Raw genomic sequence first — 26,512 nt, 5'->3', positions numbered from 1 at the left:
TAAACAAATAAACAAATAAATAAATAAATAAATAAATAAATAAATAAATAAATAAATAAATAAAAAATTAAATGTATTTATTAATTTATTAATTTTCCTTTGGCTGAGTCCCTTATTTATCAGTGGTCGCCACAGCAGAATGAACCGCCAACTATTCCAGCATATGTTTATGCAGTGTGTGTCTTTCCAACCGCAACCCAGTACTGGGAAACACCCACGCCAATTCACACACACACACACACACACACACACACACACACACACACACACACACACACACACACACACACACACACACACACACACACACACACACACACACACACACACACACACACACACACACACACAAACTCATATTCTAAGGCCAATTTAGTTTACCCAATTCACCTATAGCACATGCCTTTGGACTTGTGGGGGAAACTGGAGCAGCTTAAGGAATCACACACGCACACAGGGAGCATGCAGGAACTAGAGAACTTCTTGCTGTGATGCAACAGTGCTAACCACTGTGTCACCGTGTTGCCTTGTCCAACATTTATTATTATGTTTTTTTTAAATAAAAATCAGTTTGAAGCTATTCATTTTGTTTGTATCAAAAAAGGAATAAAACAAGCTTGTTCATTCGTTCATTCGTTGATTTATACATATATACGTTCTTTCATTCATTCGTTCGTTCATGCGTGTATGCGCTTGTTCATTCATAAGTACAATTGTTCGTTCATTCATTCCTTCCTTCCTTCCTTCCTTCCTTCATTCATTAATCGCCAATATATCGATCGTACAATCGTCAACATATTGATTAAGTTAACTCAGCTCATTCTCAAGTCTCAGAAACTATAAAACACATATAAACACACACACAAACACATATAAACACACACACACACACACACACACATATATATATATATATATATATATATATATATATATATAAAWATATATATATATATATATATATATATATATATATATATATATATATATATATATATATATATATATATAAACGCTTCATAATGTGATCACACATCAGCAAGACATTGCTCTTGCTTTCATTCCAAAATTGCAAATGTCCCTCAGTATTTACAAACTAGTGCACAAAAACTGCTGCATCTTTCCAGAATAAGTGTATTCTTACATCACAGGCAACCAGCAAATTCAGTACCAAGTGTCTTATTTTACAATCTTGATTTTCCCATTGTTGGACTGAGTGTATTTGTTAGCAAGTATGAACAGCTGTCTACACACATACAAGGCAGATTTTCAACCAGAGCGCATAAGAATAAAGGATAAAAAGAGTGAGATTGTGTGTGTGTGTGGATCTCTGCCACCTGAACGCCTGCTCTCCAGGTCCCGACTGCTTTAATTGGGCTTGTTTTGCTCCCCGTCACACAGACAGATACTTCATCGTGGCTCTAACTATCTGCACTAATTCCTCCAGTGACATGACAATGACAGGCCCTTATTTCAGTGTCACAGCTCTGCTTCTGTACCTGGCGATAAACACTGCTTCACAAACACGGCTTAGTAAAATACAAAACCTGTTTGGTCAATAATGAGCAGGTTTTTTAGGAAATGAAGTTCAGGAATCAAGATCGACTGTTGATTTCTAATGAGTACAGTTGTTGTGCTGACAGCAATTGGCAGTTTTACATTAGTGTCATGCAAAAAGGTGATACGTCAGGAAGTTATTCAAATTAAATAATAAATAAATACTATCTATATATATATATATATATATATATGAACCGAACTACAACTCCAATCCTGCACCTCATACACACCAGTTCCTGATTCCCTCTGATGACGAACACATACAGACACACAGCTGAAGCTCATCATTGATTCATTACCTGGACTATGATGACACCTCTCTTTTCCACACACATGACTGAGGCTTATTTTGCCCCATGTAACATTACAAAACGTTTTCCCTTGTTTGTCTAGTCGTGTTTCGATCTTTGCTTTGTTTTACCGTTTTGATACTTTACCACCTATTTTGACCATTTTGGATATTTTGGACTACCCATTTTCTCCTGTGGTTGACCACTGCCTGCCCGACTACTTTATAAAACTGCGCTTGGATCCTCAATTCTGTTGTACCAGAGCTTTACTTGACAGAGAATGCATTCGAAAGTACTGTTGTATTTTACTGAATTGGCCCTCAAAAACCAATATTTATAATGAATAAATGAATAAATAAATACATTTAATAATACAAACAACAACAACAACAACAACAACAACAACAACAACAACAACAACAACAACAACAACAACAACAACAACAACAACAACTACAACAACAACAAGAAATAATAATAATAATAATAATAATTATTATTATTATTATTATTATTATTATTATAATTCAAATAATAAATATACATATCCTTTTTTAATGAGCATTTATTTACACTTATATAGTTATATTTACTAAGGACAAAAGCAAACATTTAACCAGTGCAATGTTTTTTTTTTATCCACTCCAATGTATTTTTTTTTTAACTGCACATATTACTTTGATGTTCCAAAGTGATTTGTTGAAGCAGTGCGTGCACAATTCCAGAGGGAGAGCACTAAAAATATTCAGCGTGTTTGACACTAGAGTATTATCTTGTCTTATGTTACTGTTGATGTTGGATGCAGAGGGGCCAATCACCTGTACAAACACAAACGGAATATATCCAGAGGACATATGACACAAGGCATGAGACACATTTCACAAGCCTTGCATCATGTCTTGCTCTATGACAACGTACAGCAGTGAATAACAACAGCACAAGACACGACTTCAGAAAACTTTCTGCCTGAGGTTAAATGGATAGGTCAGACAAAAATGACAATTTACTCATTGTTTACACCCAAAAAAGTGGTTAAACATAGCTGAGTTTCTTTTTTCAGGTAAACAGAAAAGAAGATATTTTGTAGAATGTCGTAGCTTTTAATTTTTTTCCCTCCTATGAATGTCAATTTCTACTAGTTTACAACAATCTTTAAAGTATATTTTTAAATTACTATTTTAGTTACCTAATGATAGACACTAGATTCAAAAAAAAAAAATTTCAGGCGCTTGTAAATTTTAAGCTGTAAAAAGTTATTTTGGTCACATTTAAATTATAAATCATTCCAAATGCACGTTAAGACAAATAGTTTGCCCACAAATGAAAATTAAATTTTTATATATATAGAAAATTATATTTTCTATTTTCTATTTTCTATTATATATATATATACAGTATATATATATATATATATATATATATATATATATATATATATATATATATATATATTTGTGTTTTTTTTTACAACTATAATTAACACGGGTTTAAACAAAACCTCAATTCATGTCCTTGCACAACTCAAAAAATAAACAAAAAAGTCCATGAATGAATAAAAGACAATTTATAGATTTTTATTTCTTTTCACCATCATCACTCATAAATGTTGTTTGAATTTATGTGCACGATGTTACCATAGAAACACAAGTTGCTTGCCCTTACCCTTAAGATTGAAACGTCATTTTATTGTTAACAGAGTTCTTATTTATTTTGCTTTAAAATGACACTAAACATGTAAATTATAATTGTATTTTCAATAGAAAACTTTTGGATTTTCCAGTGACAATTATAATTTTTTAAACTGCAAAATATTATTGAAGGGAAACAGCTGGAGAGCCACATATTTTTTTATCAAAGAGCCACATGTGGCTCGCGGGCCATAGGTTTCCTACCACTGTGTTAATGCATAGTTTTATTCTACAACACATTGTGACTTTTTTATTTTCTGGCTATTCAGAGTGTGTTCTGAGTTATTGATTGATAAAAATAATATAAGATAAGATAAGATAAAAATGCTCTCTGTAAAATAATGTAACTCTAACGTGTCAAATAAACAAATAAAATGAAACTTAAACTGAAAGGTTATTCATTCATTCATTTTCTTTTCGACTTATCCCCTTTATTACTCTGGGGTCACCACAGCCGAATAACCCGCCAACTTATCCAGCATATGTTTTTACGCAGCGGGTGCCCTTCCAGCTGCAACCCATCACTGGGAAACATCCATACACAATCAGTCACACTCATACACAACGGACAATTTTTTACCTTACCCAATTCACCTGTACCACATGTTTTTGGAGTGGGGGAGGCCGGAGAAAACCCAAGCGAGCACACGAAGAACATGCAAACTCCATACAGGAACACCAACTAACCCAGTCGAGGCTCGAACCAGCGACCTACTTGCTGTGAGGTGATTGTGCTACCCACTGTGCCACCGTGCAGGCCCAAGCAGAAAATTTAAAAAGCAAATTATGACAGAATTTACTTTTTTGGGGGTAAACTATCCCTTTAACACAGGATAGAGTAAACTATGTTAACATTTTAATTAAAGAGAAGACCTTTAAAGTGGAATTAAACAGCGGCAACAGCACAATTATTCAAGAACAGGTGCGTGGATCCTTTGGGATGAAGAGTCGGTTCAAAACTGCAAGACTGCACCTCCTGTTCTTCAACCACACATCCCAGTCAGTCAACTAACGACACACACTCATTAAAAGATCCCCACAGTGTCAGAAAAGACAAATGAAACACGACAGGCATCAAACTTACACTCAGCCACCTCCAATCACCAAAAACATCAAGGCCTGCTCTGACACACATGTTATGAGTAATATGAGAAAGTCTCTGTGTACACCTGTTATTCATTCATTCATTCATTTTCCTTCAGCTTAGTCTCTTATTTATCAGGGGTTGTGACAGTGTATCAGGGTTATTCCACAGTGGAATGAACCACCAATTATTTCAGCATATGTTTTATGTAGCAGATGTCCTTCCAGTCACAATCCAGTACTGGGAAACACCCTACTCTCTTGCATTAACGCACAGTATGGTCAATTTTGTTTACCCAATTCACTTATACTGCATGTCTTTGGACTGTGGGGAAAACCGGAGCACCCAGAGGAAACCAACGCAAACACAGGGAGAACATGTAAATTTCACACAGAAATGCCAACAGGCCCAGCCGATACTCAAACCAGCCACCTTTTTGCTGTGAGGCGACAGTGATAACCACTGAGCCACTTACTTGGTATTTCTGACTAATGCGTGGATTTTTGTTTCATTCGTGTCTGTCTTTGTCACTGACTGGTGTTTATTTGACGTAACAATAAAGAAGCAGAGACGTATGTGGAAAAGGTGGGCGGTGAGAATCAGCTCATTTGCATTTAAAGGCACAGGCTACAAAAAGGCTATACAGTTTGTTCAATTCAATGAAAATTTTTATTTCTATATCACTTTTGCAATGTAGATTTTGTCAAATCAGCTTAACAAAGAAGTTCTCTTAAATTGAAACTGTTAGTTCAGTTTTCAGACATGAATTTCAGTTTCACTTTAGTGTGACTTCATTTTCACTGCTGAAAGTCTAAACACTGAAGAGCAAATTCATTGATGCACAGCTCCATAAATCCAAAAAGACTGTTTGTTCTGAGTCCTAAATAGGCATATTCTGAAATTGATAATAAATAATCTAATGGTTCTTTTAAGCTGGAACTTTACAGACAATGGGCTCTATTTTGACGAACCGGATCCACTTTTGCTATTTTAAGGACGGAAATATCCGCTTTACGCCGTGGCGCATGGTGTTACGGGGTCGAGCTTATTCTCTTAATGAGTTATAGGTGTGTTCTGAGAATAAACCAATCAGACTCTTATCTCCTATTCCCTTTAAGAGTCAGTAGTGTCGTGCCATGGCGCATTTGCTATTTACATGGCGTAATTTGTAAGTGGAAAAACTGAATCCTTCACTAGCGAGAAAACAGTTGAACAGAGCGTATAGCACGAGAATGAGAGACAAGCCCCTCTCATTCTTTACTCTTACTTTCACTCTTGTGAATAGGGAAACGTGTTATATGCACAGACATCCATTAGCCTATACATAATTAGTTTTGTTTGTTAAGCTCTAATTAAACTATTAATTAAACTATTTCTAAATTCAGTTCTAATTTCCAGCAAACGAATAAATAAACAATAATAATGAAGTGTGCTCAAAAAACTGAGCTATTTCCAAATACACATGCTGTGCCCCATATGGTTTAAAACCTGACAGGTGGACAAATCTAAGCTTGTTTTTAATAAAACAAATATAAATATGCATATAATAAATAATACTGCTAATAATAATAATACAGAAGCAAATTGTCATGAATAAACTAAAAAAGCCCCCCAAGATGAAGAAGGCATAAGAGCGGTGGTTTTTATATTTATGTAGGTTAGAAAATATTTTTTTTATTATATTTTAATCCTTTTAATTCTTTTTTATTTGTAAAGATATTTGCGTATTGCTGTATATCATGTTTGTATTAAGCAATGTTTAAGAGAAGCGCACAACTTATGCCCTCTGCGCTGAACTTTAGACCTCCTCTAAGCTAGTCTATTGTATTTTAGTATTTTTAGTATTTTAGTTCCTCAAAATAGCAACGCGCCAGCAATGCGCATTAACACATCTCCCTTTTTAGACCAGAATGCCTATGGGCTCACATATGAGAGCAAATGCTTTTGCTATTAAACAGCGTGGTGCAAAACGTCAAAATGAGTCTTGCGCCGAGCTGAAACTAGCAAACAACAATTGCATCTCGCCTTGTGCCACATTATGCCGGGTGTATAATAGCGCCCGTATTGTGGTGACACCAAAGACTTACCTTACACCTTGTAAAAAGGGAAAATAGGAGTCCTTTAAAACAAATACAACAATACATTCTGTGACTATAAATAAATACCAGAAGAATTAATGACATGCTTCATAAAATCTCTAAATATCCCTTCAGAATGCTTTCACACTTGGTGCATCAATAAGCTGCTATTTTTTGTACAGCTGTTGCTCGGTGATAGCCGCGAAAGCAAAGCGCAAACAAAGAGCTTAGAAAGACCAAGAAGTGACACTCTATTGAACGTTTAATACAACAACAGTGCCCAGCAACAGCCCTGCGATTCTGCCATTCTGGAGTGAATGCTATCGGCTGTCCATTAGATCTTATTGCTGTAACGCTGGCAATCAGCTGCTTTGTTTTTATTTATTTACTTAAAAAGCGCAATAAAGCTAAGATTCAACCTGAAAGATGACAGTGCAACACTTACTATAACAATCATCAGCACTTTTAATAGTTTATTTTAAAGACTTATAATACGCTGTTGTTCTATTGGAGTTTTCATTCCAAAATGGCCGCCGCATGACACTAGTGGCATCTAGTGGCTGCTTCCCAAATCGCACTAGAGTGTCGCCTCTTGGTGATTCTATGCTCTTTGGCGCCAAAATGGAGCCACATATAATGATCATTCTGCTTTTACGGAATCGTTTGCTTTTGTTTGCGTTTGCTTTTGTTTTTTAAACAAGCAGACATTTTCACTGCTTGCACCGGGTTAGTCCTGCTTGTCGCCAGGTGACACACAGACATACACACACAAATCAACACTGAAAACTAAAGTTTGTTGTACAGTTGGCGCTTCTCTTCTGTTATTTGGTATGATAGCATTCATATCAGAAGAGAACCGTACCAGAGTGCCCCCAGACCACCTCTTTCATGTGAACTCGGGTATGGTTTGTGGGTGCGCACACGAGTTCCAAAAAAACTTATTTATAGTCAAACGTACCATACTCTGATGTCAAACAAACCCGGGTGTGGACCAAAAGTGCTATTGTGAAAGCACCCTTAAGGATGACGAAAAGACAAACGCCTAAAAAAATATTTAATTTTGTCTAATGTGCGCTACTGTATATTTAAATACTGTCTTTTACAATAATAGTGACAAAAAAAGGTTACAAATTCGATTGATTCAATATCGAATCTTTTGTGCAGCACCCCTTAATTAGAGCATTTCTTTCATTTGTGAATGTTTTTTTTGTTTTTTATAGTTATGTTTATTAATCTTCACAATAATACAGACATAACAATGCATCTTCAAAAGACTCACAAAGAAAACTATCAACAGTAATAAGGAGAAAAATAAGAAAAAGCTCATATTATAAATAAAACAGGAAACATAAAAAACATGACTTATTTTTCAGATAACAATACAGTTCCAATATTTCTTTTAGCATGATAGGGTAAAGACCAGGCTCCAAATAATCCAAATATGAAGTCCAAACTTTGAAAAAAAAAATTCTATTTTTTTTTGTGTAAAACATAGGTAAGATGCTCCAAGGGAATTAACTCAAAAATGATCTTGTGCTGACCTTTAAGTGATGGAGATTTATCACTAATCCAATTAAGTCAAATATTCTTTCTGGCGGCAAAGGTTAATTTATTATACAATTTCTTATTATCTGATGAAAAAATGCGTCCATTAGATATACCCAAAATCAATAAAACTGGGTCAAAATCCAGCTCTATGCTAAGATCTTTTCCAATTACCCCAGCACCAAAGACCAAAACCTTTACAGTGTGTTACTTGACCACACTCGAAAGACCTATAATCAATGTGTTGTTATAGTTGCTTTTATTACTTAATGTGACAGCATTAATAAAATAATTACGGCACTATTAAATTAGAAAGGTAAAGGTTGGGGTAAGTAATTCTGCATCCTGTTTGGAAAAACTACTATACTGACAGGCAGTAATCAAAAAAGGGGCAAGCGGATAGTTTAATGCTGCCGAGATCACATTCAATTAGACAACTGTAAAGATCACCATGATATTACATGTCCAAAACAGTATCCAACCAATAGTTCTCCAAAACACACCAATAACTCTCGTACCACAGATATATAGGACAACCATAAACTCACACTGGCCAGGCTAAAGGTTATGCTACTTCATTAGGTTTAGTAGTTAGCAAAGCATTTTCAAAAGTCAAGCAAGCATTTCTGTTCATTCATTAAAAATTTATATACAGAGCATACATTCTTATTTATCCTTCATACGGTAAGTCTTGCTGATGGAAATTGTTACAGCAAAGGATACATATAACAACATATTGCTGCATGTTTACCCCCAGACCTCACTTATTTTTAGTCTCTTGTGTCTACTTGTCAACCAAAATGCATCTTAAAATCAGTAAACAGGGCAAAGGAAAAGGGTAAGAATGGGGCTGTTTGCAATTTCCATGAATAAAACATATATCGATAGATGCATATGCAGAAGAAAATGTCGAGCCAGCGCAAGCAGCAACAAAACGAAGCAGGTGCCAAAAAAGAAAAGGAGAGCGGCAGGAAAGAAAACAGGGCCAGCGGTGAATCGCTGACATCACCAATTAGCAAGGGCTTGCCTACGCAGCCATCGAGGGATGCGTGCGCCTTCATGCAGCCACGAGAAAGAATAATTGCGTCCCCAGAGACGGAGCAGGTGAGTCCACCTGGAGCGGAACAAGGGCTTCTGTTACTCAGAAACAGTCTTGGCTTTCATCAACAAGAAGTCAGCTCCCGCTAATACTGTCATCAATGGGCCGCGATGAAATGAAATGAAAGCTAATGAAAGCTTTAATGCAGTCACTTGCAGGAAAAGCGAAGCGGCCTGGTATTAAGACGTCATCCTGCACTGGATTATTTTTCACAAAGTCAGGAGGTACTTGAAATATCACAGGCGCTGGAGTGTCTCACTAAAAATTGATTACTTGGGGCTTCTGGTCTCCTTCAAAGAGCAGATGGAGAGACTGAGGCTGAGGCTGCAGAAATGCAGACGTGGACGAGGATCAGGACAGCGCTGTATCACAGCTGCAGCAGTACTCTTTTTGAGGAGACCGCAGGGCTGAGCTAATAGGACACTGCTACTATTGGCCTGGCAATGGGAACACAGGGTGGTGTAGGCCAGATGCTGTTGTCCACAAAAAAAGGTTATTGCTTCTATTGTAAAACCAAGAGAGCAAACAGCAGTTTAAATGAGAACAATAAGATGACGAAAAATATAAGTTTCATTCTCTTTTATCTTGTTTTGAGGTTTACAGTGATGTATGATGAAAGCAAAAATCAAAACACAAAGAAAATTGTAGGCGGAGTAGAGCTTCTGTTACCTAAAAACAAATCTGTCAAAAAGGCATTGAAAGTATGACCTTTTTTGTATATGGATTTATCTCTTTTAAGTCAAGAATATAGTTGTTTAGACTTCAGATATGAGATCTATTTATACTCTAGTGTCTATTTGAAGACATGTTTTGCACCAGAATGACAGCGGAAGTTCATCGCTCACGTACCCCCACCCAGAGCATCCTTACCTCAGATACTTCTTCTGGAATCTACTGCTGACTTTAGTCTATGTTTTTATATTGGTTAAGTGTGATATATAATTAATTTTGAATAAATGTAACAGTCTCATTTAGGCCTGCACAGTATATTGTTTCAACAACAATATTGCAATGTGGGCATCTGCAATAGTCACATCGCAGGATCTGCAATGTTGAGGTGAGATTATAGTTGATGAGAAACGCTAGTGGATCGTGTTTGTGGTTTTAAGGCCTGTGATTGTTTAGGCATTTAAATCATTCATGCACAAGAAATTATGTTTAACAAACAAACAAACAAACAAACAAACAAACAAACAAACAAACTGTTGTTGTTTTTTTCATTATCAATATGTCTTTGCTGTACTGTTTTTATCTATAATTTTGACTGTTTATTACATTTAATGCAGACGCACTCTACAGAAGCATCATAATAAATGTAAAATTATGTCAATTCTTTCCAAATAGAGCTAATTAATTTAATTGGTGAAATTATAGACAATATCGCAACATGTATCGCAGAAAATTAAATTTCGTTATAATATTTTTTACAAAAATTATGCAGCCCTAGTCTCATTAATATATTATGTTTGTTCTAGAGCAAACACCTTTTAATGCTGTTGGCTGTGAACTAATATACATTTCTAAAAGCTATTGTAATAGCTGCAATTTGTTAAGCATTATGGTTTAAAAATATATATACAGTATATGTTTTCTTTCTTTGTTTTTATTTGCTTTCTTGAAATTTAGAATTTTTGTTGAATCTTTTTGGTGAACATTTTTAACGATTCACCCACCAGTCACTTTCACCACCTTCTGCCATTTTTGTGTGATTGTTTAACTTAGTTTATAATTTGTTTCAATGTGTTTAATTACTTAGTTTCCAGCTGGTATATCATCATGTGTTTATTGTGCAATAATAAAAACTTTGCAAAGTTTCACAGGAAAATATCACTGTCGTTTATATCCTGTTCAACTCCACTAGATCTGTGGTTCACCCATAAAAGACCATGATTTACTCGGACATTGTCAGCATGCAGACTGCATTGCCGGATCAATGCAGAGCAAGAAGACCAGCGATTGGTTGAGGCTCTTGACACGCTCCAATCATTGATCAAGCCCCTGAAAATTCATGAGCGAGAATTCCAACATGTATTGAAGGCTTTCATAAATCTGCTCCTGAGAGTATTAGTTCCGCTGTGTGGCTAAATCATGGGCTGTCAATAATTCAGCTGAAATAATTCACTTCTCAAGTGCTTCTGACAGCCAAAATATATAACAAACTATGCATGATAATGAGCAAAATCAGTAGCGGCAGCTGCTAAGACTAGTTTGTCTTTGATTAATAAGGTATTAATTAATCTTAACACTGCGCTACTCTTTGTAATGATCAGATTAAAGTCCCTGTTATTAATGGCAAGAGATTTATTAGTGTAAGAAGACCAAGAGTCTCAGAACCGAGGTCAATTAATTTATGAAAACAGACATTTCTCAATATCATGTCCAGTAAAATCAACCACAGAATATGGCATTTAATGTTTATTTGGTATACTGTGTCATTGTATAAACACATATTAATTACCATAAAGGTTGTTAATCAATAATGGAAAAAGGAAACTTAATATATTTATGAAGTCAAGGCAACAGATCTAAAATTTATCTACATACTGAAAAAAACCCCCACCAAAATAATTACAAAATTCAAATGAAAATATTTTAAATATAAACATTATAATAATTCATTTTAATTTAAAGTATTGTGTGGGTTATTGCATTCATGAAATGATGGCAAATACATTTATTATGGCATTTACATGAATTAATAATATCAATTATAATAATGAATTCTACAAGTGATAGCGCCATTAGTCTTAACTGTTCAAGATTTCCCACGCAGGTTCAACAGATCAGACAAAAACAATCCATTAATCAACACTAACCAAAGTAACACAATTGCAGGACTTATTCTGAAAAAGCTTTAAACATGAAATACATCACACTGCATGTTTTTATATATACTTCAACGTGCACATGTATTTTAATTCAGCCAACTTCTTCACTAAAGTCTGATGTTGAACTTCAACTTTAAGGTTACATGCTTTAAACAGAATGTGATGCTTTTATATTCAGTGTAAAGCAGTGTCTGTCACCATGACAACAAACAGCCGTTTTACCTCCACAGTTTGAATGCAGTCTGTGTTTGAGACGACCTTATATCCCACAGCTCACAATCAGGAATCAGTCAACTGAGCAACAAGTCAAAAACTCCTGTTGACAATGTTCTCACTCTTTAGTCTAGGTGTGGATTTAAATATTCAAGTATTATTTTATAAATAAGTGTGAAGCAACATTTACTAAACTGCACCATTCATTCATTCATTCATTCATTCATTCATTCATTCATTCATTCATTCATTCATTCAATTTAAAACTAAGGGTGGCCAAACATTTTCAACTGCAGCTCCCAAACTGTTAGTATCAGAAGTGTTGGGGAGTAACTAGTTACATGTAACAGTGTTATGTAATTTAATACAATTAATTTATTAGTCATTTGTTACAGTTACTGTGAAAACAATGTTTAAATAAATTAGTTACTTCTGAAAATGTTAAAGATAACAAATGGGGTTACATCTAAAAAATTTCTTAAAAAATCTGGAATATGTTAAATAATATATATATATATATATATTTTTTGCCTGTTTTTGATTTGCATGATGCCTTCTGCTAAAGCCATTTATTAAAACGGTGATGATCTGATGCTTTTGATTGGTTTTCTGGTTTGAACTTGAGAGGACCATTTGCTGCTGAAAGCATTAGGCTACTGCAAAAGTCTGAGAGCTGCCACCATGGCAAATGATAAAAATGCATTTCATTCATTCATTCATTCATTCCTTCGTTTGTTTGTTTGTTTGTTTGTTCCTTCGTTCGTTCGTTCGTTCGTTTGTTCGTTTGTTTGTTCGTTCATTCGTTCATTCATTCATTCATTCACAGACATAAATGTTAATGTTAATCTGACTTTTTTAAACAAGTAAGCCATGTTTTAACTTAAAGGGTTATTTCACCCAAAAACGAGAATTCTGTCATCATTAACTAACCCTTTACTCATTTAAAACCTTTTTTACATTTCTTTCTTCTGTTGAACCCAATAGAAGATACAGTATTTAAAAAAATGCTGTAAATAACCAATGACTTGCATAGTACTTGTTTTTCTCGATATGGAAGTCAATGGTTACCGGTTTCCAGCATTTTTCAAAATATTGTCTTGGTTATCATCAGCAGCAAAAAAAGTAAAAGTAAAAAGTTTGAAACCATTCGAGGAAAAGTAAATAATGAGTAAATGTTAATTTTTTGTGAACTATCCATTTCATGTTTAGATTATACAAGCATCAGGCTGTGTGTTTTTTGACATGACTTGACATGACATGGCTTGACATTCATTCATTCATTCATTCATTCACAGACACACAGATGTTAAGGTTACAGTTTTTTTGATGGCTTTTATGCAGCCACATTTTCAAAACAAATAATACACAGAACCAAACAGCATCACTCATGGTCAAAATTACACATTTTGCCTGCAAAATGCTTTAACCATGCCAAAACATTTAAAAAATGCAACAAAAGCTCATTTTATCTTCAAACAACACAAATTGCAAACAAGTTTATGAGCTCTTTTTATCAATCATTACACAATGGACAACAAAATACAATACATGATTAAATTTACATTGAATTCATGACATTTTTTTTCAAACTGTGGCTGAAAACAAATACTGTTAAAAACAAAACGCAAAAATAATAAAATACTGTAAATATTAGAGAAAACACATGTAAACCAAGATACAGTCAAATCTATCAGAGTGTAAGACATAGCCACTATTGACCTCCTCCATCCATGCTGGCACAGAACAACACAGATCTTCCACCGCTTTTAAAGGGTTTGCTGTAATTTGACTTTTTAAAACCACATTCTGTAGCCATGTTTCAACTATCAAGAGATAGTTCACCCAAAATTGAGAATTCTGTCATCATTACCTCACCCTTCACTTGTTTTAAACCTTTCTAAGTTTCTTTCTTCTGCTAAACACAATAGAAAGTATATTATTATTATATATATTTTTTTGTAAACCTTTAACCATTGACTTCCATTGTACTCATTAATTCCAAAATGGAAGTCAATGAATACCAGTTTCCAGCATTCTTTAAAATATCTTGTTGTTTATCATCATCTGCGGAAAGAAACTCATCAAAGTTTGGAACCGCTAATGGAAGAGTAAATAATGAGTAAATGTTTTAGTGAACTATCCTTTTAGTCTATACAAGAATCAGGCTGTGTGCTTTTTGACTTGACTTTGACTTGACTACATTCATTCATTCACAGACACACAGATGTTACAGTTTTTCTCGATTGCTTGGATGCAGTTGTCAACTGAAACTCCACATTTTCAAAACAGTTAACACACAGGCCTAAACAGCGGCACTCATGGTCAAAATGACACATTTTGCTTGCAAAAGGCACATATCGTGTCAAAACATTTAACGTATGCAACAAAAGCTAGTTTTACCTTCAAACTACACAACTTGCAAACAAGTATATGAGCTCTTTCAATTAATCATTACACAATGGACAACAAAATACAAAATACAGAACTCAAAATGCACCACCATTGCTTGCCATTGTAGCTTATAGCCAATGGCATTTGTTGTCTCTATTTGGGCTGTCAAATTCGCCTTTTTGCAAAGAATTGGATCAAGAATAAGATGTGCTTTGATTGAATATATATTGAATTCATGACATTTTTCAAACTGTGGCTGAAAACTGAAATACTGTATATAAAAAAAACAGACAAAAGTAATAAAATACTGTAAATATTAGAGAAAACACATGTAAACTAATATACAGTCAAATCTATTGGGAGTATAGGACATAGCCATATTGACCTCCTCCATCAATGCTGGCACAGAACAACACAGACCTTCCATCGTTTATATAAGGTTTGCAGAATGATGGCTAATTGAAGATTTGTGTGAAGGAGTGTCAAACCGGTGCTTCAGTGATTTCATACTGATGTTGGTAGTTTTTAATAGTTAGGAATAGATGGATTCTGTTTGGTTACCAAAACTAAAACAATGGAGTTTGGACTGCTTGAATGACATCTGTGTTAACTGTTTGGAAAAATGGTGGGGAAAATGTGTCAACCCAATGAGAAAGGGTTTACACATTTGCAAGACCGGTCCTCTGCTCTGCTGGGATAGTGATAATGAAAATGAAGAGGAACCTAGTTTCTTTAACCAGGTCAAAGCAAACTAGAAAAACTGTAATGTGATGTTAATTTAAAACAAGTCAGCTATATTTCAACTTAAAGGGTTAGTTCACCCAAAAATGAGAATTCTGTCATCATTAACTCACCCGTCACTTGTTTAGTCCTTTATAAGTTTCTTTCTTCTGTTGAGCACAATAAAAGGTATTTTTAAAATGTTGTAAACCTGTAAACAATGACTTTCATAGTATTTTTCAATATGGAAGTCAATGTTTACCGTTTCCAGCATTCTTTAAAATATCTTCCTTTTTTAATCATCAGCAGCAAAAAGAAACTCATGAAAGTTTGGAACCACTTGAGAAAGAGTAAATAATGAGTAAATGTTCATTTTTAGTGAAAGATCCCTTTAATTTTTAGGTTATACAAGCATCAGGCTGTGTGTTTAAATGTGTGACAACAAACACGTAAATGAATTATACTTCAGGCTTTACTGTAGTTACTTCAGCTTCACAACTAATGCAATCTGTTATATTGAAAACACACACACACACATACAAACTTTGCAAGAGATTTGACTCTTTCAATGGAAAGCCATTAAAGATTACAAGCTTTACACCAAACAGGCAAACTGCAATCTCTGTGACCAGGTGACCATGCGAATTTACAGATCTCACCACAACGTGAACAGAGAATAAATAACAACAAGCAGACAAGGCAAAACCTTCCTCTGAAAATCCAAGATCTATTGAATTAATTTCCGCACACCATAAGCCACAGCAGCTTTTCCACGCTCTGCTGTTATAGATATGGTCAGATAAGTCCGTTTAGAGGCCAGACTTCAAGCCAATTGTGTGCTTGTTCCCTCTTTGGGTTTGGGAAAAAGCTAAACTTAAAGATACGCTCCACTCTTTTCATGAAGCCAACGACGAGATCTGTAAATCCAACCGTGACTGATGACACAAGGCAACCCACACAGTGAAAAAAAAAATGTCTGGCTAAAATCTATTTGAAATATATGATAAATGTTGCAGTGAGACAAAATACAACTACATTTTTGATATTGAGTATATTTTTTGTTTTTAACCTTCATATTCCAAGGTATATTTCAATATGGATTAAGAATAAATTTCCATCCTTACGCTATAATGTGGATATTTATGTTATTATGTTAAAGTATCCATTATTTAAAATATTTAGAGGAACTACATTTAAAAATGGGTTAGAACAACATAAATATGTCTTATGCAGAACTAAATATATACATATACATATAATGATATAATATTACATAATTATCAGGGCTTGACATTAACTATTTGATCACCAATCAATGTGGCTAGTACATTTCCAATGTTACTAGCCACTCGCCATTTTTTCTAGCCTCAATTTTGTTTTTGGAAGAGATTTTATATGCATAAATTTGACTTTGACATGCTAAAAGAACTTAATTTAGATCTTGTGTTATGTCCACATGCCTCCTCATTCACTTAACTTTTTTTTTTGTGTATGTGTGTGTGTTGTGTATGATCTTGCTCAGTGAGCAAGAGAAAATGGGTTGTGGTTTCATATTGTTGCATTACAATTATTTATTATTTCACATGACGTTTCAGGGCTCTAAAAATTAAGGATTAACCAAATCTATCTCTGACCACACCAAAAATAAATAAAATAAATAAATAAGTATTTCTTAGCCACAAATTTTAAACAATGTGTCAAAACAAGCAAAATATAGCGGTGTGCAAGCACTTTTTATTCAACAAAACGTTTCTTAAAATAAAAAAAAATTGAGATAAAAAAAAACAAAAAAACAAAAATGGTTAAAGTGAAAACAGCAACCGCAATTTTTTACAAAAAAAAAAAAATAATAATAAAAAAAATAAAATAAAAAAATAAATAAATAAAACAAATAAAATAAAAAAATCTGGAGCTCTTCAAAAGCAGCAGGACTGTGGGTCCATGAGCATCATTTTTGTCCAATCTCTTTCAAAGAGAACTGATCACACTAGTTGCTATTTTCAGGCACGGTTGCTTCGCGCAAAGAAACGCAAGTGATCATCCTCTCATTCGGTATTCAACTGCTTTCTTTTGCTCGCAAGAACACAATTATTTTTGTCAGTGGTGCTGGTTCCCCTTCGGTTGGGGAACTTCAGTGCCATGAATGGGAGGATTCGGATCAGAAGCCGCTTTTCTGGAGAGTATTGAACGGGCCAATGAATGAAATTAATTGGCAGCGTAAGCTTGCGCAGGTGTGCGACATCTGCAATCATCTCAGCATATAAGCACACCTGAAGCCAGCAGACGCCATCCTTTTCGCTTCAGATCCTTTCTGAGTGAGTCGATGAGGGTTCCTCTTGCTGATCAGCACTTCAGAGCGAACGAGTGTGTCTCCCGGTCCAGAGTGGGTCTTCGCGGTGGCAGACGGTCGAGCTGGGTTACTCCCTTGCCTGCGGTTCTTTGGGTCCGGTCCTCCAGAGCGGTGCGTATAGTTGCAACTTTCCTAAAAGAGCAACACAGTCGTGCAGCACGTCCTTTTCAGGATGGCGCTCCGACTGTGCGTTTCTGGATGCGGGGGTTTCCTGTCTCCGGATGATGGACACGATCACTGCATTGCATGTTTGGGGGTCCAGCATGTTAATGCGGTGCTCGCGGGCGGTTCATGTCGTCATTGCGATGCCATGACCGTTGCACAGCTAAGATCGCGGCTAACTTTCGCAAGAGAGCGAGCCACCCCAGTTGCCTCCTGTTCTAAAAAAGCAGCGGGCGCTCGGGCAGATCTGAGGGTTTCAGCGGGAGCTAATCCGCCGCCCACGGGCTCGCGGACCTCTCGCTCCTCACGGCGCTCCATCCAAGCTTCGGGTGGTGAGAGTGATCCGTCTAACCAGATGGTAGCTCTCACACTCGCTGACACCGGAGATCAGATGTCCTCCGCGGCATCGGAGGGTGGGCTTTCACTGTCCGACGAAGATCCGGACCCGCTCGCCCCCTCCGGGCAGGTGAGCGCTGTCAAATCGGATCCTGAAGCGGACATGTTAGCCGTGCTTTCCCGGGCTGCTTCGGCCGTGGGGTTGGAGATGGTTTATCCCCCAGCTCCGCGGCCGGACCGACTAGATGGGTGCTACGTCGAGGACCAGAAGGCGAAGCCTTCGAAGCCTCTCGTCCCCTTCTTCCCGGAAGTGCACAGTAGGCTCACGCAGTCCTGGAGGGCACCTTTCTCTGCCCGTGCTGCGAGTGCCTCCGCCCTCACCGCCCTTGACGGCGGAACTGCCAGGGGGTATGAGGCGATCCCGTCAGTGGAGCGCGCTATCGCGGTCAATCTTTGTCCGCGCGGCGCCTCTACGTGGCGGGGTTTGCCCCGCCTCCCGTCCAAAGCCTGTAGGTTGTCTGCCTCCCTCGGAGCCAGAGCTTATAAGGCTGCGGGCCAGGCTGCTTCTGCTTTGCACGCGATGGCCACCTACCAGCGCTACCAAGCGCAGGCGCTGGCCGAGCTGCACGAGGGCGGGTCCAACCCAAGCTTATTACATGAGCTGCGCACCGCGACCGACTATGCTCTTCGGACTACTAAGTCCGCCGCGTGTGCGCTGGGGAGGACGATGTCCACACTTGTGGTTCAGGAACGCCACCTCTGGCTAAACCTGGCCGATATGCGCGATGTTGACAAAGTTCGCTTTCTTGACTCGCCCATATCCCAGGCTGGCCTGTTCGGCGACACCGTCGGTGAATTCACCCAGGAATTCAAGGCGGTGAAAGAGCAGTCGGATGCGATGGGCAATGTCATCTATCGGCGTGGCCGTAAGCCCGCTCCGCCCGCCGAGCCATCCACCTCCGCTGTTCCTCGCCGAGGGCGCCCGCCAACGAGTGCTGCCCCGCCCCCGCCTGCGCCTCCGGCTAAGCGGGCGCGGCGTTCACCTCGAAAGCAGGCAGCCCCTCCTGCCCAGGGCGCCGTTAAGTCCGGTAAACGGACCGCGAAGCGTCCCTGAGACAGGCCATCCGGAGAAGAGGAAACTTGCTCTTTCCCCGCTGGAGGGCGGGGCCCCGATAACAACGGTACTTTTCAGTGCCACCAAAACATCAGTAAAAGAGCACTTTTTCCCTTCCCCGGATGTGACTGCACGAGTTCTGCCAGTCCGGGACGCGCTGCCTTCCGGCTCGCAGACTCTACGTGCTTCGCCAGTGGCTCACGAGCGCTGGGGGGACGGTCTCCCTTCCCTCAGCCCTCCAGCCCCCTCTCCGGAGTCAGGGTGCGGAGCCAGAGCGAATCGCTCTCCTCCAGCTTTTCCGCGGGACCCTCGTGCTTCCCGGATCAGCACACCCACTCCGCGCTGCCCCACCGCTGGTACGTCAGCGATTGTAGCGATGACTCCATTAGCGAGGGCTCTGCCTGCCTGGTTAGCGCGGGCCAGCCCCTCGCGGTGGCTCATACGCACAATCAGACTCGGTTACGCGATTCAGTTCGCGAAACGGCCCCCCAAGTTTACGGGCGTGTATTTCTCCAGGGTCAACCCCCTGTCCGCCCCTGTCTTGCGAGAGGAGATTGCTGCCCTCCTGGCGAAGGGTGCAATCGAGCCGGTTCCTCCAGCCGAGATGGAGAGTGGGTTTTACAGCCCATACTTCATCGTACCCAAAAAGAGCGGTGGGTCACGGCCAATCCTAGATCTGCGCGTTTTGAACCGCTGTCTGCACAAGCTGCCGTTCAGAATGCTCACGCAGAGGCGCATTCTCCAATGCGTTCGTCCTCGGGATTGGTTTGCAGCCATAGACCTGAAGGACGCGTATTTCCATGTCTCCATTCTTCCACGCCACCGCCAATTTCTGCGGTTTGCATTCGAGGGTCGAGCGTGGCAGTACAAGGTCCTCCCCTTCGGGCTCTCTCTGTCTCCGCGGGTCTTCACCAAACTCGCGGAGGGTGCCCTAGCGCCCCTTCGGCTCGCGGGCATTCGCATACTCAGTTATCTCGACGACTGGCTGATTTTAGCCCACTCGCGGGAGCAATTGATTATGCACAGGGACGAGGTGCTTCGGCATCTCCGCCTACTGGGGCTTCAGGTCAACCGAGAAAAGAGCAAACTCGCCCCCGTGCAGAGGATTTCTTTTCTCGGGATGGAGCTGGACTCGATCACCATGGTAGCGCACCTCTCCGAGGAACGCGCTCGCCTGTTGCTGAACTGTCTGAGGGAGCTCGACAGCAAACTAGTGGTCCCACTGAAGTTCTTTCAGAGGCTCCTGGGGCATATGGCATCCGCAGCCGCCGTCACGCCGCTCGGGTTGCTCCATATGAGACCACTTCAGCACTGGCTTCACGATCGGGTCCCCAGACGCGCATGGCACGCGGGCACACACCGGGTCTCGGTTACTGCGCTGTGTCGCCGCGCCCTCAGCCCTTGGAACGACCCCTCGTTCCTACAGGCCGGTGTGCCTCTAGGACAGGCGTCCAGCCATGTTGTTGTTTCAACAGACGCTTCCAACACGGGTTGGGGGGCCGTGTGTCGCGGGCATGCGGCTGCGGGCCTCTGGAAGGGTGCCCAGCTGCATTGGCATATCAATCGCCTAGAGCTGTTGGCAGTGTTCCTCGCTCTCCACCGCTTTTTACCGGTGCTGGAGCGGCAACACGTGCTGGTCAGGACGGACAGTACGGCGGCGGCGGCGTATATCAACCGCTTGGGGGGTATGCGCTCTCGCCGCATGTCTCAGCTCGCCCGCCGTCTGCTCCTCTGGAGTCACCCGCGGCTGAAATCGCTGCGCGCCATTCACGTCCCAGGCACGCTCAATCGTGCAGCCGATGCGCTCTCACGACAGCTGTTACGCCCTGGAGAATGGAGACTCCACCCCGAGTCTGTTCAGCTGATATGGGCGCGATTCGGGGAGGCCCAGATCGATCTGTTTGCTTCCCCCGAGAACGCTCACTGCCAGTTGTTTTTTTCCCTGACCGAGGGCTCTCTCGGCACGGATGCACTGGCCCACAGCTGGCCTCGGGGCATGCGCAAGTATGCATTTCCCCCAGTGAGCCTGCTCGCGCAGTTTCTGTGCAAGGTCAGGGAGGACGAGGAACAGGTTCTGCTAGTTGCGCCCCTTTGGCCCAACCGGACCTGGATATCAGAGCTCTCACTCCTCGCGACGGCCCTCCCCTGGCGGATCCCTTTGAGAGAGGACCTACTCTCTCAGGGACAGGGCACCATCTGGCACCCTCGCCCCGATCTTTGGAACCTCCACGTGTGGTCCCTAGACGCGAGGAAGACTTGGGTAACCTACCGACTGCGGTGGTTAATACCATCACTCAGGCTAGAGCCCCCTCCACGAGGCGCGCCTACGCCCTGAAGTGGAGTCTATTCACTGAATGGTGCGTCTCTCGCAGAGAAGACCCCCGAAATTGCCAGATTAGTGTTGTGCTCTCTTTCCTTCAAGAGAAGTTGGACAGCAGGCTGTCGCCCTCCACTCTCAAGGTTTACGTGGCCGCCATCTCCGCTTATCATAGCGCGGTAGCTGGCGGCACCGTGGGAAAGCATAACCTGGTCATCCAGTTCCTTAGGGGTGCTAGGCGAATTAATCCATCTCGCCCCCCTCTCATGCCCTCTTGGGATCTCGCCCTCGTTCTCACGAGTCTGCGATCCGATCCCTTTGAGCCACTCGAATCAGTATCTCTAAGATTTCTGTCCCTGAAGACAGCTCTGCTGGTTGCGTTGGCCTCCATCAAGAGGGTCGGGGACCTGGAGGCATTTTCGGTCAGTGACTCGTGCCTGGAATTCGGGCCGGATTACTCTCACGTTATCCTGAGACCCCGCCCCGGTTATGTGCCCAAGGTTCCTACCACCCCCTTTAGAGATCAGGTAGTGAACCTGCAAGCGCTGCCCCCGGAGGAGGCAGACCCAGCCCTTTCTTTACTTTGTCCAGTTCGCGCTCTGCGCATTTATGTGGACCGTACTCAGAATTTTAGATCATCTGAGCAGCTCTTTGTCTGTTATGGCGGTCGGCAGCAGGGAAGTGCCGTATCGAAACAAAGATTATCCCACTGGATTGTGGATGCCATTTCACTCGCTTATTCGAGTCGAGGTCAGCCGTGTCCCCCGGGAGTACGTGCACACTCCACTCGGAGCGTTGCATCCTCTTGGGCGCGTGCACGCGGCGCCTCTCTAACAGACATCTGTAGAGCTGCGGGCTGGGCGACACCCAACACATTTGCAAGGTTTTACAATCTGCGAGTGGAGCCGGTTTCCTCAAGGGTATTAGGTAACCCTTTGGTGATTGAGGAGACAACTCGGTAGGGTGTTGAAACACGCTTGCTGCGCCATTCTCCCTAACACGGAGGTACGTGCGCCTTTTTTATCTGTCAGTAAAGTTCCCCGTCAGGTGAGCCCTGCAGATTCCTCCGTGGCCCCCAGCACTGACTCAGCGGAGGAGTCACTTGCTGGCCCACTACGTTGTAGGTCTGCCCGCTGGTCAGCCCGCGTTTTGGGTATAGGTGCCTGCTATGCGTGATCCCCACTAGGCGATCCCATATGCTTATTCCGCCACGGTTAAGTCCCCCCCCTGGGCGGACCCGTGTCTTCCCTCTCCGCTAACCACTCTTTGCTATGCGTACTCCCCCTTTTTAGGGCTAGTCCATAGGTAAATTCTGCCATCTATCCCCCCCTTGGGTAACGGATGGCCTCCGCAGCGTCCTCCCTATCGGGATTGCACGCTTCCCAACGTACTGTCGTATTTCCTAGAATTATCTAGATGCTCACGACTTCCCAAAAAAATATATCTAAATCCGTAAAACTTCTGTTGAAGTAGGATAAATTAGGGCCAGGGACACGTTGGAGGACCGCGCCCCCCATGATGTGGGTGCGTCACGCTTGCTTGACTATCTCCTCATCGGGGGTGTTGGTAAGGTGCAGTCATTATGGCGCTTTCCATATTCTCCCATTCATGGCACTGAAGTTCCCCAACCGAAGGGGAACGTTCGAGGTTACAGAAGTAACCCTTCGTTCCCCGAGGAGGGGAACGGAAGTGCCATATTCCGTCGCCATAATGACTGTCCCTTAGCTGTTTGAAAGTCTCTTCAGCTTAAAAGGATGGCGTCTGCTGGCTTCAGGTGTGCTTATATGCTGAGATGATTGCAGATGTCGCACACCTGCGCAAGCTTACGCTGCCAATTAATTTCATTCATTGGCCCGTTCAATACTCTCCAGAAAAGCGGCTTCTGATCCGAATCCTCCCATTCATGGCACTTCCGTTCCCCTCCTCGGGGAACGAAGGGTTACTTCTGTAACCTCGAACGTTCTCGATTCTAAGATCACATTTGCATGCCATACTTATTGTCAAACCCTGTAAAAAAACAAACAAAAAAACCCCCGACAATTTAAAGTGGCTGGTTTATTTATTAAGAGTTTATTTAGAAGTGTATTTTTTTATTTATTGAAATACAAAATCTAAATATAAGAAAATGACATAAAACTTACAAATTATGTATTAAATGTGGAAGGCCTTGAAAGACCTTAAAAATGTAAAAAAAAAGGAGACTACAAAAAAAAAATCTCCTGGCTTCATCCTTAATTTGTCCCAGTGTTTTCTTCAAAAAAACAACAATAATAATAATAATAATAATAATAATAATAATAATAATAATAATAATAATAATAATAATAATAATAAAATTACATTACATTTAATTACAAAAATAAATAAATAAAAAACTTAAAATAATAAAAATATAGAAAAATAATAAAATAAAAATTAAATAAAGTAAAAAAAATACATTTAAATAAAAAATTATAACAAAAAATAAAAAATAAATTTAATTAAATTTAACATCATTTTTTGCATTTTGCATTTTTTTTTTAACACCTTATGGATTTTTTATAAAGCCAGCTACAATATATGTAAATCCAAGCATGACAGAAGAGACACAGATTTTGCCCTAGTGAACTTTGGAGAAAATGTATTCCTCCATGCTCCACGAGAGCCAGAGCACATCTGATGGCGAGAGAGCGACTGAAAGCTGAATGAATTGGTTGAAGGTCAGGGAAGGTGGAGGCGCTGCAGGAGCCATTAGACTCAATGGGGTTCTGGGAGATGGGGTTCGTCCGGCGCCAAAGGGGAATATTCATCTTTGACTTGATAAATGATAATAGAAAAAGAAAGATATAGATATGGGTGCTTTGGCCAAACGTGGATGTGATTTATATTAAATATTGAGGTGCAGAAAGAATGGAAATAATCATGGCAGATATTTTATGCTGCTTTAAAATAAATGCACATCATTTCTTCCAGGAAAGGTGATCATTCAGATTGCATTTGGTGAACATGAATGTGTGATTTTCATTTCAAATATTGAGGAATAGTAAATGTAGCTATTTTAAGTTTTGTTAAAAAAAGTGGTTTAATAAAGCGCTGTTGTCAACAGGACACTATATGGTGTTGATGGATGGTAACAATACTTTCAAGCTTAAAAAAAGTATGAAAAATAAATCTGAGGAAATTATTCTTTTAAAATTGTTATCTGAAAAATATGAAACAATCAAATATCAATTTATTATAATATAATATTATATAATATAATATAATATAATATAATATAATATAATATAATATAATATAATATATTATAATATAATATAATATAATATAATATAATATAATATAATATAATATAATATAATATAATATAATATAATAAATATAAACCACAACTGGTAATCAACTAAAATAAAATGAAAACTAAGAAAAAAACAAAAAAAAAAATCTAAAAATAAGCTAAAATTATTTTCAAATTAAAACAAAACAAAACAATTTTATCAAAAAAGTATATAAGCAATATTAAAATGAACAAATATTAAAAAAACTTTCACATTTTGTATTACTAAAATTACAAATGAGAACAGAAATGTTAAAAATACACTTTGAAAAAAAATGATACTATGGATGATACAAGTTAAATGAATTAATATATATATTTTAAGTAAGCTAATATTTACTGTGCAAACGATTAATCCTCCTGCCACTACAAATTAGTGCTGTCAAACAAATAATAACATCCAAAATAAACTTTCATACATCATTATTGTGTATATTTTTTGTGTATATAAAAATATGCATGACTATATTGTATAAAATGTTTGTATTTGTGTAAATAGATACATATACAGTCGAAGTCAAAATTATTAGCCCCTTTAAGCTATATATTTTCCCCGATAGTTTACAGAACAAACCATCATTATACAATAACTTGTCTAATTACCCAAACCTGCCTAGTTAATCTAATTAACCTAGTTAAGCCTTAAATGTCACTTTAAGCTGTATAAGGTCGCTACAGCGGAATAAACCGCTAACTTATCCAGCACATGTTTTACGCAGCGGATGCTCTTCCAGCTGCAACCCATCTCTGGGAAATGTGTTTGGACAACATGAATAAATTACATGGATCCCTGTATTTTTTACAGTGCATGTTCACCATGTTCTCAGAATCTTCTGTGCAACTTTTTTCTCACTTTTTTTTGTATTGTTCACTGGCTGTGGTAAAGAACACAACTCCTCTTTCAAAGTCTGAGTTTCTAAGTCTGGGAGAGCAGAAAGCACAAACGCCCTCTCCTCCAACTGGATGACAAAGTGCTCCTCTTCGGCCTCTTTTTCATCCACAAGCTCTTCTTTCTTTCGGTCTTCTGGAAGTTTCAGGTCTCAGCCTGTGAACAACACTTGCCCGAGGCGAACCAACTCTACCATTGGTCCCTTGAGTCTGGAGAAAGTGGCCCTCTGATCTGCATGAAAGCACTGTCTGCCTGCCGGAGGCTCAAAGAAACACCAACAAACACCTAAAGCAAATCAGCGAGCAAAAAGCACACAACCGGCAGCTGTGTAAACTCACTGTAATAAGAAATCAGAGGGATATATGAAGATGTGATTCGGGATGAGCATGTTTTCTCTTGGCACTGGAATCAGGGTGAGGACTTTAATTTGCTTCAGGGGTGACGAGGGATTTGCATTGGGATTAAAGGTTGAGATGTGTTTGTGGTTTTTGTTTGCTTTTTTTTACTTTTCTTTTTAGAATGGACAGTGCTT

The 26,512-nt window shown here is 39.5% G+C and overlaps 1 protein-coding gene across 8 annotated transcripts in view; it reads right to left on the bottom strand.

Annotated features, from left to right (window-relative positions):
* Positions 1 to 26,512, bottom strand: part of cntn4 (contactin 4) — a 445,220-nt gene that overhangs the window by 251,599 nt on the left and 167,109 nt on the right.

This window comes from Danio rerio, chromosome 6 (genome assembly GCF_049306965.1).
Source record: "Danio rerio strain Tuebingen ecotype United States chromosome 6, GRCz12tu, whole genome shotgun sequence".
NCBI lineage: Eukaryota > Metazoa > Chordata > Actinopteri > Cypriniformes > Danionidae > Danio > Danio rerio.
Note: the sequence above shows the minus strand (reverse complement) of the source record. Positions and strands in the feature narration are given on the sequence as shown.